Source organism: Protopterus annectens, chromosome 8.part0 (genome assembly GCF_019279795.1).
Source record: "Protopterus annectens isolate FY-2018-M chromosome 8.part0, PAN1.0, whole genome shotgun sequence".
Taxonomy (NCBI): Eukaryota; Metazoa; Chordata; order Ceratodontiformes; family Protopteridae; genus Protopterus; species Protopterus annectens.
The window spans coordinates 1,920,817,704-1,920,830,901 of record NC_056741.1 but is presented as its reverse complement, the minus strand read 5'-3'; the positions used below and the strand labels follow the sequence as shown (position 1 = coordinate 1,920,830,901).

General features: G+C 39.8%; 1 protein-coding gene across 1 annotated transcript in view; it reads right to left on the bottom strand.

The window, feature by feature from the left end:
- The window catches only part of LOC122809720 (RNA-binding Raly-like protein), a 725,137-nt gene that overhangs the window by 413,277 nt on the left and 298,662 nt on the right, over positions 1-13,198 (bottom strand). The gene's annotated exons all lie outside the window — the stretch shown is intronic.

Below are 13,198 nucleotides of genomic sequence, written 5' to 3'. Positions count from 1 at the left end.
GGGATGGTGTTGAACGCCTTGGTGAGATCTAGATAGGCTGTGTGAACCACTTTACCCTCATCTATGGCTTTGTTGACTACTTCAAAGAAGTCTATCAGGTTTAGGAGACATGATCTGCCTTTTACAATCCCAAACTGTGTGGGGTCCAGAGTTTGGAGATCTCCAATGTCTTTGTTTATGTGTTCCATGATGATACGTTCCATGGCCTTGCAGACGAGACTCGTCAGGCTAATGGGGCAGTAGTTCCCGGGGTCTGTTGTGGCTCCCCCTTTGTGGAGTGGGATAACTGTCGCAGTGCATCATTCAATGGGCACAAAGCCTGAGGTGAGGCTATGACTGAACATGGTACTTAGGTGGGGTGCCAGTTCATTCTGTAGTTCATGTAGAAGGCAGCCTGGGATGTTGTCAGGTCCCATGGATGCTGTGTTCTTGGCTTTGGAGAGTGAAGCTTTTACCTGTGCAGCCATGATTACAGGAACTTTGCATTCTTCCAGTATAAAGATGGGCCCTTTAGGGGGTGAGAGGGGGGTAAAGTTAGCAATATCAGTTGGTTCTGTATATTTAGTGTCATTGTGCTGTAACTCAGAACAGATCTGAGTGTTGCCATTGAGATTTTTGACATAGCTATAGAATGTTTTGTGGTTGTCTTTAGAATCAGTGGCAATTTTGTTTTCATAACTAGCTTTGGAGGATTTTATGAGGGATCTCAGCTTCTTACTAAGGCTGACCAGGGAGTTCCTCCAATTGTGGGATTTTACTTTTTTTTGCAACAGTTTCTTTCTTCTGTTGTAGAGTTTGTTTATGGCAGAAGACCACCAGATTGGCTTCCTTTTTTTGGAGGATAGCATCTTGGTTCTGTTAGGGATAGCATGATCCATGCACTCATGTAAGTGCTTATAAAGTGCATTTGTGTAGGATTCAACAGTCGTACCTCTATTGTCCATCTGCATGGGTGTCGTGAAGTTTGCCACTTTTGTCTTAAGAAGTGTGAAGTTGGCTTTGGAGAAATTTTTTATGGTTGTTTTCCTAATGGGGGTGGGAGCGGGATGTGGATGTCTAGGGTGATTAGCTTGTGATCGGATCTGACCAATGAGGAGCTGACCTCTGGTGTGGAACACCGGTCACCTATGTTGGTGATGACCAGGTCTAGGATATTGCTGCCCCTGGTGGGGGTGTGAATAAGTTGATCCAAAGCGTTGGAATTGATGATTTCCAGAAAACATTGAGCAAAAGAGTTGGTACATGAGTAGTTTTCCCAGTTAATGGTAGGGTAGTTGAAATCACCCATTATTAGAGTGTTGGCTTGTACCTTAATATTTTCCAGTGTATCAAGAATAGAGGAGTGGGAATCCTGGGGCATGGTGGGGGGTCTGTAGCAAGCTACAATCTGGATTGCGGTTTTGCCCAGAGTTAGTTGAACTTGGATAATCTCGGATGCATTATGCTGAGCAACTAGCTTGGAGGTGTGGATATCCTTAATGAATATGGACACGCCTCCACCTTTAGTGTTTCGGTCCGGGTTTGGTGGCCAAAAGGTGTGGTATGAATTATAGCCTGGTAATGCAGGGGTGCTCTCTGGAGCTTTGAACCAGGTCTCTGTCACTGCACAGATGTCAATGTTCTCCATTTTAAGGAGTGCCTCGAGTGAGTTCATTTTGAGGTTTAGACTTTTAGCATTGAGTAGCATTACCCTCAGATTTTGCTTGCTTGTACCTGTTACGGTGGTGAATTTGTCATTTGAACCTTGCCTAAAAAAGGCACTATAGGGGTGGCAAGAGCCTTTGCCAGCATCCGGAATCCCAAGGGCGACAGGTGCAGACCATCTCTGGCAAAGCAGCGTGGTCTGTCGATCATGTCATCCCAGGCAGACAGACACTGGATTCCCTTAGAATGACACCAGAAGTTTAGCCAATTGTTAAAGTCAATCACTTTGTCCTTGTACTGTGGTGTCATTCTGGGTGACAGCAGGATGCTACTCAGGGCTAGGCTCATACCGGCCTGGGCTACAAGATCAGAGAGCTCCTCCATGTCTCTTTTCATGTAGTCCAGGGAGGTACATCTCAGGTCATTCACACCAACATGGACAATGACAGTCATATTTGTACTTGTTGTGGAGTGACCTGAGTGCGTGCGTTATGTGGCGTATCCTGGTACCTGACAGGCAGCTGACAGTAACTTTTTCCTTGTTTAGCCTGGTGAGTGGAACATCAGTGTGCCTGACTATAGAGTCACCTATGACTAGAGCGTTGGATACGTTATGCCTTATGGGCTGTAGTTGAGTGGCACACTGAGTATGTGGGCAATATGTCATTTGGGTTGTATTGGAGGGTGGAGGTTGCTTGCATTTCTGCTTTGGAGGTCTCTGTTGTTTGGGCAGATTTGTACTGAGAGCCTCCGTGAATGTAGGTGTGTGTTTTGTGGTTTTGTGTGTGTGTTTTGGTGGTGTAGGTTTTGAGGGACTATGTGATGAGTGTGGTGCAAGTAGTAAATACAAAGTTGTGAACAGTGGGTAAATGAATCCAGTAATCTAGAAACAATGGGGTAGATGAGTATATAGGAAAAGTCTAGATAATAACAAAAGTAGACTGTAAATTGAATTTCTGGTGCAATGTGTGTTTTTTAACATGTTTTTTATAACACCAACAACTTCGGCATCTCTTACATTCAGATGTTTATTTATTTAACTTTGATTACCAGGTTTGTGGGCTGGCCTGCAGACCATTTTCAGCCATGATCCAGGCTCATTAAGGAGAATAACTGGAACAGCAATGTAGAAAAAACAAATGAGCAGTTAAATCAGTAACAGCGTAAAGGTATAAGAAAAAAGACATTTACATAATAGAGTAAATATTACAGTATTAAAACAGTTATGTACAGAATGAGTGTTTACATATCAAGATTGCTACGTTACATGTATTTTACAAAGCTGGTGAGTCTTTGTATATGCTGTTGCTTTATAAGATGTCTTCCACTCATTTGCATTCACTTTCCTTGAAACAAAATTAAGAACAAAACAATTCAAAGCCACACAAGGCTTGTTGATTTCTGATTTCAGACGGTGGTTGGTTCGTGTAGGCTGGTCCCATTTTAGGGAATGACCTCTTTCTTGTAGCTAATCCAAATGGTTCATTTTGCAAGGAAAGAGCATAATTCTCGGCTCTCAAATCCTTACCAACTTACAAGCCTCACTTCTTTCTAAACTAAAGTCCACTTACAACAAGGAAGCCAAATTTGCTGCTGAATTACCTTACTCCTCTCATCACTGCTTAGCACTCAGAAAACTGAACTGGTTAGAACTTCCCCATAACCTTCTCCTATCTCAGCTTCAGATAATTCACTCTATACTGTACCAGCCCACTTTCTGCTCCAACATTACCTCTATTATCTCCTTCTACACCCCATCAAGAACACTTCAGAGCTCAGAACATCTCCTTTCTATATACAAACCAAAGATCAACATTGGTAAAAACCTTTACAGCTGTTCCCCTGCTGAGAAATGGAACAAACTTCTACTAGACATTCAAAATATTAGACCCAAATACCAATTCAGAAATGCAGTAAAAAATCACTTAAGCAATAAAAGACTGTGTCAGTGTTATCATTCCCTAGAATGACCCTACTCCTCTTTGCCAACTAGCCTCCCTCCTTTCTCCCATACCTGTGTCACCCAACTACCTCTCTAATCTACTATATTTCTCTTCATTACTCCTACATTCCTATTTTCATTTCCTTATACCTACATTTTTACTATAGTTGCTAACAGAATCTTTTGTGCCTAGCTAGTTCTTTCCCACTGCTACTACTCAGCTGAACTGATGACTAAGAATGTACATTTTTTAATTGTCTACCTTTTACTCTGCACTGTACCTACTGTATTTTTGCTTTGACTACAATGTATTTTTGTCTACCTTTTACTCTACACTGTACCTACTGTACTTTGTTGATTTGTAGAGTCCAATTGCTACTCATGTTAAACCCAGCATTTTTGTTCATCACTGTTGGGAACTTTTGTTTAATTAGCTATGTATTATGTTAATTTAGTTTTATGTTTTAAGTGACTGTGTAATTGTGGAGCTTTTCTCCCCGGGTCTCCACTGAAAAAGGGCTCTGACCCAGCTGGACCAACCCAGTCAACAAATGTCAAATACATGCATACATACATAGATACATACATAGATACATACATAATTAATAATTTCCAATGACAGAATACAGTTGCTTCATAAATGATAGTTTTGGTAGCAAAGGTGGGGTGTTTTGTTCTTTTATAAGTTTATAGAAAAAGGTGACCATGACAATTATTTCCCTAAATGTAACTGAGAGCCAGTGTGAGTTTTGTAGAAGCAGAACAGTGTTGTTTGTATGTCAGCAAGAAAAATTTACCTCATTTTGTTGACTGATCTTTTTTTCAGAAGTTATGTATTGGTGCTGGTGTGAAGGATTGTTATATGCAGACAAAATTTCAGTTTAAGTAAAAGGACAACTTTGCTATTGCCTTCTGACATGCAGGGTTAAATAGGTGTGAGGGTCTGTATCACAGTTTTAACTTACCGAGGGTCTTATGCAACTTTTCTGGTATGTATTTTGAATGAGAGTATAAAAACCAGGATTAGACCTAAGCTTCTTTGATTACTTGGGATATGATATTATTTGAGGAGTTCTTAAGGAGCAATATAGATGATTATGATTGGGTCGCCTTTAATAACCCACTAATGTGTTCAAAACATGGCTGCAAAGCAAATCAACTTGAGAACACATAATAAGAAGTTATGATCGGTGAAATGATCATAATTCTTTTTAGTGCATGGAACTTTATCTGCTCCATGTACTACTAGTTAAAAGGGAAAAAATCTCTAAGTATTTTCCCAGCATTCAAAGCTGTAAAACACTTGGCGAACACTGTCAGAGAGGTAGTTTTACCCAGTCTGTTACATTTACACTTACCTCCATATTGCTCAACTGCCTAGATTTTCGCAGGACATCCAGATTATTGCTTTGTAATTTTAGTATGCTCATATTAAAATATGTGATTTTTCAGACAAACCACTATGGCTTGAAGTCACTAAATAATGTCATACATTTGAATTTCAGTGTTCACGTTCTTGAGATTATGCTATTCTAGTAACTTTTTTTTTTTTTTTTTTTTTTTTTTACAGGAAATTAGGTACATGTTAAGGGTATGGTGTTTTTCTGAATATTGGAGCGTAATCAGTTCACTCCATGAATTACAATATGGTTTCTGACCACTTTTGGAGGGTAGCAATCCCAGTAATTGCTGATTATTTTTTAGAGTTTATGGTGAGTTATTTTTTGGAGGTCCAATATTTTAGTTCAGTAGAATGTGCTTTCAGTTTGTCTTCTTGCCTTCTACATGAGTTATTAATGTTCAGCAAAAATATGCCATCTGCATATAATGTAAGATTTAAAGTAGAAAGATCTTATTTATGGCATTCAGTTCCAGAATCTGAAAGGGAGGAAGTCAAAACACACCTAATAGGTTTTTTTTTAAATTATTCACACACCAAAATTTACTTTCTACAATTTAACCATTAGGAGTAAGAAGTAGTAAGAGGTGATCCCCTTGTGTAATAACTTCTTTTACTACTGACTAAGAAAGCTTGACAGAATAGACGCCCATTATGATATTATGCTTTCAGTGTTATAATGACACACTGAGGCACTTATAGTGCATTCATTAAATTGTAGGCTATTCATTCAGGAGTACTTTGAGTAATGCACCCATATTACAAAATAAAACTGATTGCCTTGCTGTAAATAGCCATACTCAAGGAACCAAAGAAGTTTGCTGTCTTCTAATGCACCTCCAAGCGTATTGAAGTACATCTCTTTTTAGTACCATGCAGCAGTAAGTTGAAATAGCTTACTAGTAAGTTTACTGTAAGCAAAAACTCCTAATGAATTTAAAACTATTCCAGACAGAATAACTGATAGCTGTATTCAAATTCCTTTGTACTATATTTAAAATCTCCCCAGTAGACTCCTTAAAGCTTTTAATATTACGGGAGTATAGTCTTGACAACATTTTGACATGACTGTTACTGTGAAATAAAGATGTGACCAGGTACATGTAGTACTCAGAAGAGGTATTGATTCATAGGTTTACATTAAGCCTGATGTATGTCAACCATTGTTAGCTTACGTTCACTTTGTTGGCTAATAGTTAAGAAGATGAAGGTAAGAGGAAGAATTAATTTGGAATATACAGTATAGAGGGAATATTCATAGCTTTGTTTTATCCTAGAGGGAAGGTAAATAAGAGGACAGTTGAGGAAAATGAAGGAAAGGAAAAATGAAGGAAGAGGGAGTTTGTAAATCTAATAATGTTTAGTTTGTCAAAGCTGGAAGTCAGTAGCCAGTAACCCCAGGGATGAATTTATGGGTTCTCAGACACTCATCTAATTTGAAGCTTGAATATTGTTAGGGTATGTGGGGAAAACTTCTTCAGTAGGTAAAGGACAGAGTTGAAGAGACAGGTAACCCAAGCCTTAAGACAGTGTATTTTATATATCTGTGTATATATGTATATGTGTGTGTGTGTGTGTGTGTGTGTGTGTGTGTGTGTGTGTGTGTGTGTCTACACACACACACACACACACACACACACACACACACACACACACACACACACACACACACACACACACACACACACACACACACACACACACACATGCACACACACACGCATATACACACATAAACACACACAGTGTTTATAGACTTAAGAGTATCTGCAATTAAGCTTGTATCACAGGGTGTCAAGAAAAGGTCTAAGTATTATGGAACCGCAGAACTTTTTAACCATCCTTTTATTTAGAAAAGGACTGTAAATGATGACTGGAAGACATTTGAGGCCATACTAAATGCTTATTAGTTTTCTAAGTAGGCTGAAAGGCACACAGGGATGTGCCTTGTACAGATTTCAAAACAGAACTAGGCATGAGTCAGAAGGAAAACAGCCTTAGATTCCATGACTATGCAGTAACATTGGCACCATGTGTACCCCAACTGTTTTACTGCCCTTATAAAAGGAGCTTTTTAATTACCTTCACAAATTGAGTTCTATATTTAGCAGTTTGCAAACATTTTAATACAAATAGTTATGCCATTTTATCAAAACCAAAATTAACTGAAAAAAAAGCATTGAAAGACCAATATTTTAAACAAATAGAAACGCTTAATGCAGGTACCAAGCTGGAAGGCTGGAATATAACATCCACAAAATCAAATATTGTAAATAAACTTTAATAATAGCTAAGCACTTATATCCCTATCTCAGGAACTTGTTCAGTTTATTTACAATATTTGATTTTGTGGATGTTATTTTCCAACTTTCCAGTTTGGTACCTGCAGTCTGACCATTTTAACTCATTTAACTATCAGCACAGGGTTATGTTTTTTTAACTTTGTAGACTTTAGATGCAAAACTTTCAGGGCGTTCATTTTAGGAGCCCCTCTGTTAGATTATGTTATGCTGCAGTATTCCATTTATGAAATTATGTCTGGATGCAAATTGTAGAAATTCAGAGCCATAGTTCAGATGGTTGTAGTCCATATATGTTCTCAAAATTTGAGCTTTAATTATGTTTTTGCAGAGTTATGGGCATAAAACTGCATTTCCCATTTTAACAAACTGAGTGTGTGTGGGGCTGTAACATTTTAACATTTTGGATTTTAATACAAACTTTTCAGAGTAGACATTTTAGGGATCCTTCTGTTAAATTATGAAATGCTGTTGTACAATTCCTTTTGTAAATCTTTCTGTAATTTATACTCTGGATCTAAATTTCACAAATTCATTGGTGTAGCTCAGGTGGTGGCATTGAGTGGGTGTCTCAGTTGTGTTTTATTGGCTTTCATGTGGAACTAACATGCTTACAAGGTCTCTCTCTCTCTCTCTCTCACTTTTTTTTCATTTTTTAAGATATTTTCTGCTTTTTTCAATGATATGTGGATATCGGTTACAGAATATTCCTTTTCAGGTAATCCCTACTGGTGAGAGAGAAAATGTCTGTTAGTGAGATTTTGAAGGCTGTGAAGCAGCAGGAATTTGTGAGTAAAATATGAAGACTAGGTGGCCTACACACGCTTTCCCCCATACATGGAACCTATTTGATACACAGGTAACGAGCAATCTTATCAGGTCAGTTTTATATGCGCTCATGTTCAGACATGTGTGTGTGTGTGTGTGTGTGTGTGTGTGTGTACACACACACACACACACACACACACACACACACACACACACACACACACACACACACACACACACACACACACACACACACACACGCGCGTAACTTTTTAAACCCTTAAGAATTTGCTGTAGAATTGCTGGAGCCATGTCAGCCATGTCAGACTCCAAACCAGTTACAAGTGGCATCCCACAAGGCTCAGTCCTGGGACCTCTCTTGTTCGGTATATATTTTGCGGAGGTACAGGCCAACACGGAAGGACTGTGGCTGACCAAGTTTGCAGATGACTGCAAACTGGGCACCATAATAGACTCTCCAGCCGACACAAGCATCCTCCAAAAAGGCCTCATAGAAACAGACAACTGGTGCCAGAGCCATGGCCTCAAGCTAAACACCAAAAAGTGTATAGTCATCCTTGGCAAAAGTGCCCACAAATTACCACATAGGTGGTAATCCATTAAGTACAGAAGAAGTAATTAGGGACCTGGGGACCCAAGTTGATAGCAATCTCTCATTTGACAACCACGTGGCCAAAGTGGTTAGAAAAACATTTTATATAGCCCACCTAATCATGAAGGGATTCACATCTAGATCAGGAGGTCATCGTGCCTCTTTACTCATCCCTCTTCAGGCCCATAATTGAGTACAATGCCCTTTTGGTATGTACCTTACCAGACACCTGCAGCAACTGGAAGACCCAAAAGTACCTCACCAAGAGGATCAAAGGGCTCAAACAGATGTCATATGCCAGTGCCGGTTAAAGAAACTCCAGCTCTACTCAGTGGCATGCCACCTGCTCAGAGGCGATCTGTGCCTGACGTATAAAGCCATGTCCAACCCGGAATTAATGGACATGCTGCACCTCAGAAAATCCAAATCCCATCAAGCTCGCACCGAGAGACTTGAACCTCAGCACTGAAATAAATATGACATGCTGGAGGGACAGATTCATAACCCACAGGCTCCCTTCACTCTGGAATAAAATCCCAGTCCAGGTTAGGCAGAGTCCCTCATTGACTCTCTTCAAGAGGAATCTTGATGAGTGGATGGGAGATCGAGGGTTTACCCTGGTATCACTTCTGTGTCACTGTTAGACAGAGGCACAGTATACTAACTCGAAAAAGGGCATAGCAAAATTAATTTAAAATGGGTGGCCAAACACACTCTGGCTAGGCTTATAAATGCCCTAGGGCAGATAGCCTAGTATGAACCTATGAACCTATGAACCTATAAGTATATCCACTATGAAGCTTGTCTTTGTGTGTCAAAATTGGGTCCAAGATTGTTGAAATTAAGTTTACAAATGACAAGTGAAAATGCTTTGCAAAACTGTCCAGGCATTGGAGAATTCTTGAGTAGTAGAGATCTAGTCCTTTCCAATCCATCTTGAGTAGGGAGATCAACTATAATCTACACTCTTCAATGAAGTTATACCACCTCAAAGAATGTTGCATTTCCTTGGAGGAGGCAGTGCTTATCCCTCACTGAATAGTTCAGTTGAAAATTTTCAGCAAACTGATATTTTGCTGAACTGCGAAGCGAGACAATCTTAGTGCTATCATTCAAAACAATCACAGCAACTATGCTCACCTCTTGGTGTATAAAGATCATCAGTTTGCTTCTGCTGAAAGAAATGGTTGTGCTGCTGAAAGTTTTGGTTGTGGTACAACATACCATGTCTGTATACTGTGTGGTAAAGCTGTTTTACATCTTGCTCCTGGTTAGTTACTAACTTTATTAGCAGGATCCATTATTTTTCAGTAGCTGCCTAGAAAATCAGAACTGCCATCAAAGATTTACCTCACCCTACTGAAGTATCACAAGTTAATATGATGTTTTCTGTTTGGCAAACTTTGCTAATTTATAAGTCAAATTGCCACCACTTCTACTCATTTAGGGAGACAATGAATATTTAAAGTCTCAGTTTTGGAAATGGATCTACCCCCACCCACCCACACACACAAAAACAATCAAGTCCCATCCCCTGATGCACCCATTCATTTGCCTTTGAACCTGGGCCTCAAAAACATCTGGAGGTAGATGGTCATGGCTGTTGTCCTGCAGAGACTTAGAATTATGTTGCACTTCAACCCTGCTTCTCTTGGCTTGTAAGTATGATGCAGTATCTATTTTGTTAAACACTCCCACGTTAAACAGTTAGCAGTACTAGGGTGATAGCATTCCTTGTTTTGATTGTTGTTTCCTAATCCCATTTGCAGGAGTATAATCCCACAGCCCCCCAGGTGACATTCTTTCAGCAAGACCTTACCAGCTGCACCCCAGAGAGGTACTGGCTACTCAACCAGCTTCTCCAATGTCCGGTGGCTAGCTGCATCCAAATTAGCTGCGATGCTCCCCAGGCTCTGCACCATACAGTCAGCAAGCATGACAGCATAATTAGGTTTGCATAGTGATGCATTTTTATTTAAAAAGTTAAGTAACTGTTTACTGGCCTCACAATCTTAAATTAAAGGAACCCAAACGCAAAGAAAAATATGCCCATAAATGCCACTGATGTCCTCTGCTGTGCTCTAGATTGACGCCTAATCCTTCTAACACATTTTTTCGTTTATATCCCAGTAGCTCTAGGTAGTTTGTTAGCTGATGCTAGCATGCCAGGTTCCTGTTAGAACAGCACTCACCTTTGCACATCCTAATATTACTTGCTGACTTACACTGTATGCAGAGTATGAGCTAGCATGTCATTTTCTTCCTACAAAGAAAGCTGAACAGTTTGGAACCTCAATGCTCAACAGTTCCATGCCAGTCAAAGAACTAGCTAACATAAGCCTTCCGTTCTTTCTGCAGTTGCTGCATGCTTTCCATTCACAATATTGACATATGAAAGATAATATGTAGTGACTGCACATGATGCACAGATAATGAAGCAGTGTTGAATAAATCATTAATATGCATTTTATTCAACTACATTAAAACTACCAGCCTACAGGCCATTGCAAACATATTTTACAAGGATGCAAGACTCTGTGTCTCCCACAATTCCCTGCTAGTTTTGGAACCACAGGAGCAGACTAATTCTGATGCTGCCAAACATCTGGCACACTAATAGAAGTCACCAAAACTGAAATCTTCTCATGACTATACTTGCTACTGACTGCATGTGCCAAAATGCTTATTCAGACAACATTTATGACATAAAATCACATGGGATAAGTAACGTTCCTAAGGGAAACAGAAAGAGAAATCATCAACTACTCCTTTCCTCCATAAATGTGCAGCCATGGACCAAGAATAACAGATTTGTGGTCTGTAGCTTACAGCTCCCACCTAAGGATGCAAAGATACTTGTCCCCTGCAAAAAGCCTTCTGTCATTTGGTGGGTTACTGTTTTTACATCATTCATTTTATTTACTGAGTTTGTCAGGAATGATGTAAGTTGAGTACTGACAACCTGCCAAATATCTACTGCCATTATGTTCTATATCATAGATTGCACAGAGACAGAGAAAGCAAGTTCCACAGTTTGACCTCAAGTTAGAATTTTTTCCACAGTTTGACCTCAAGTCAGAATTTTTAAGTACCAAGGAGATAAAGTAGAGAGAACTCATTTTTACTTTAGGTTACTGCCTTTGGTTTTCTTAGCTCACACATGCCAAGATATTTCTGTTCTAATTCTCTTCATATACACCTGCAAGCTGAGAACTAGTATTACAGATAATATATAGATGTGTCAACAGAATACTGCAGTGCCTTTTATCTACATGAACCTTAACTTGCTTATTTAGAGTGTACTGCAGATATCCGTGTAAAAACACTAGCATTCGATATGGCAGCAAGGTAACTGATGCATCCTAATTTTCAGTCCTTAATGGTAAATAGATCATTAAGAAGAAATCCTGTACACTTGTCTGGAAAATTTACAAATTATGAAAGTTGAATAATTCATGGACAAACAATCAGCCTCTATCATGCTTTTGGTCTTTATCTTTTAGTCTTATGGCACTAAAGATCTCTGTCTTCTGAATATAAATTTTGCTGTACACATATTTGGCCATGTAACTCCTATCACATTGCATGAAAGTTCTGGAGAAGGCGATTGATAAACGGATATGCAGAGTAGTAGAATGTAAGATGGGAAATGAGCAGTTTGGATTCGGATCAGGATACACCACAACGTTTGCATTGAGACAGATATTTGAGAAGAAGCTAGAGAGTCCAACTGGGCATTCTTAGACTTGGAGAAAGCATATGACAAGGTCCCAAGAAAGCTGATCTGGGCAGCACTGCGGTGGTTTGAAGTCCCAGAAACATTGGTAGGATTAGTGCAGGCTATGTACAAGGACCCAATGACTCAAGTACGAACAGTGTTCGGCCTCACAGAGGGGTTCCCAGTGGGTGTGGGTGTACATCGGTGTTCAGCTCTGAGCCCACTGCTGTTCATACTGGTGATGGACTACGTTAACAAACAGGTTGGAGGGGAGGGATCAGCAAATCTGCTGTATGCAGATGATGTGGCAGTACAGGCAGACTCTGAGCTAGAACTTCAGCAAAGGATAGGAAGAATGAAATTCAAATCTGAAGGCACATGAGATGAAACTAAGCACAGATAAGGTAGTGCTAATGGCAGCAAATTGAGGAAATCAGAAGAAGCTGAGAATAGAGATAGAAGGGAAGATAGTGGAACAAGTAAACAGCTTCAGGTATCTGGGTGGAGTAGTTGAGGAGAAGGGTAGTCTGAATGAAGAGGTCAAAGCCAGAATCAGAGGGGCTGCAGACAACTGGCATAGAGTATCAGGTGTAGTCTATGACAGAAGAATCCCAAAGAAGCTGAAAAGTAAGGTGTACAAGACAGTGGTGCGATCAGTACTACTGTTTGATACAGAAACCTGGGCAGTAAAGGCAGAACACTTGAAGAAGCTAGAGGTGATGGAAATCAAGTGCCTGAGAAAGGTGATCGGATGCACACTTTGGGACAGACGAAGAAATGAGGGCAAAAGAGCAGAAACCAAATTAGCTCCAAT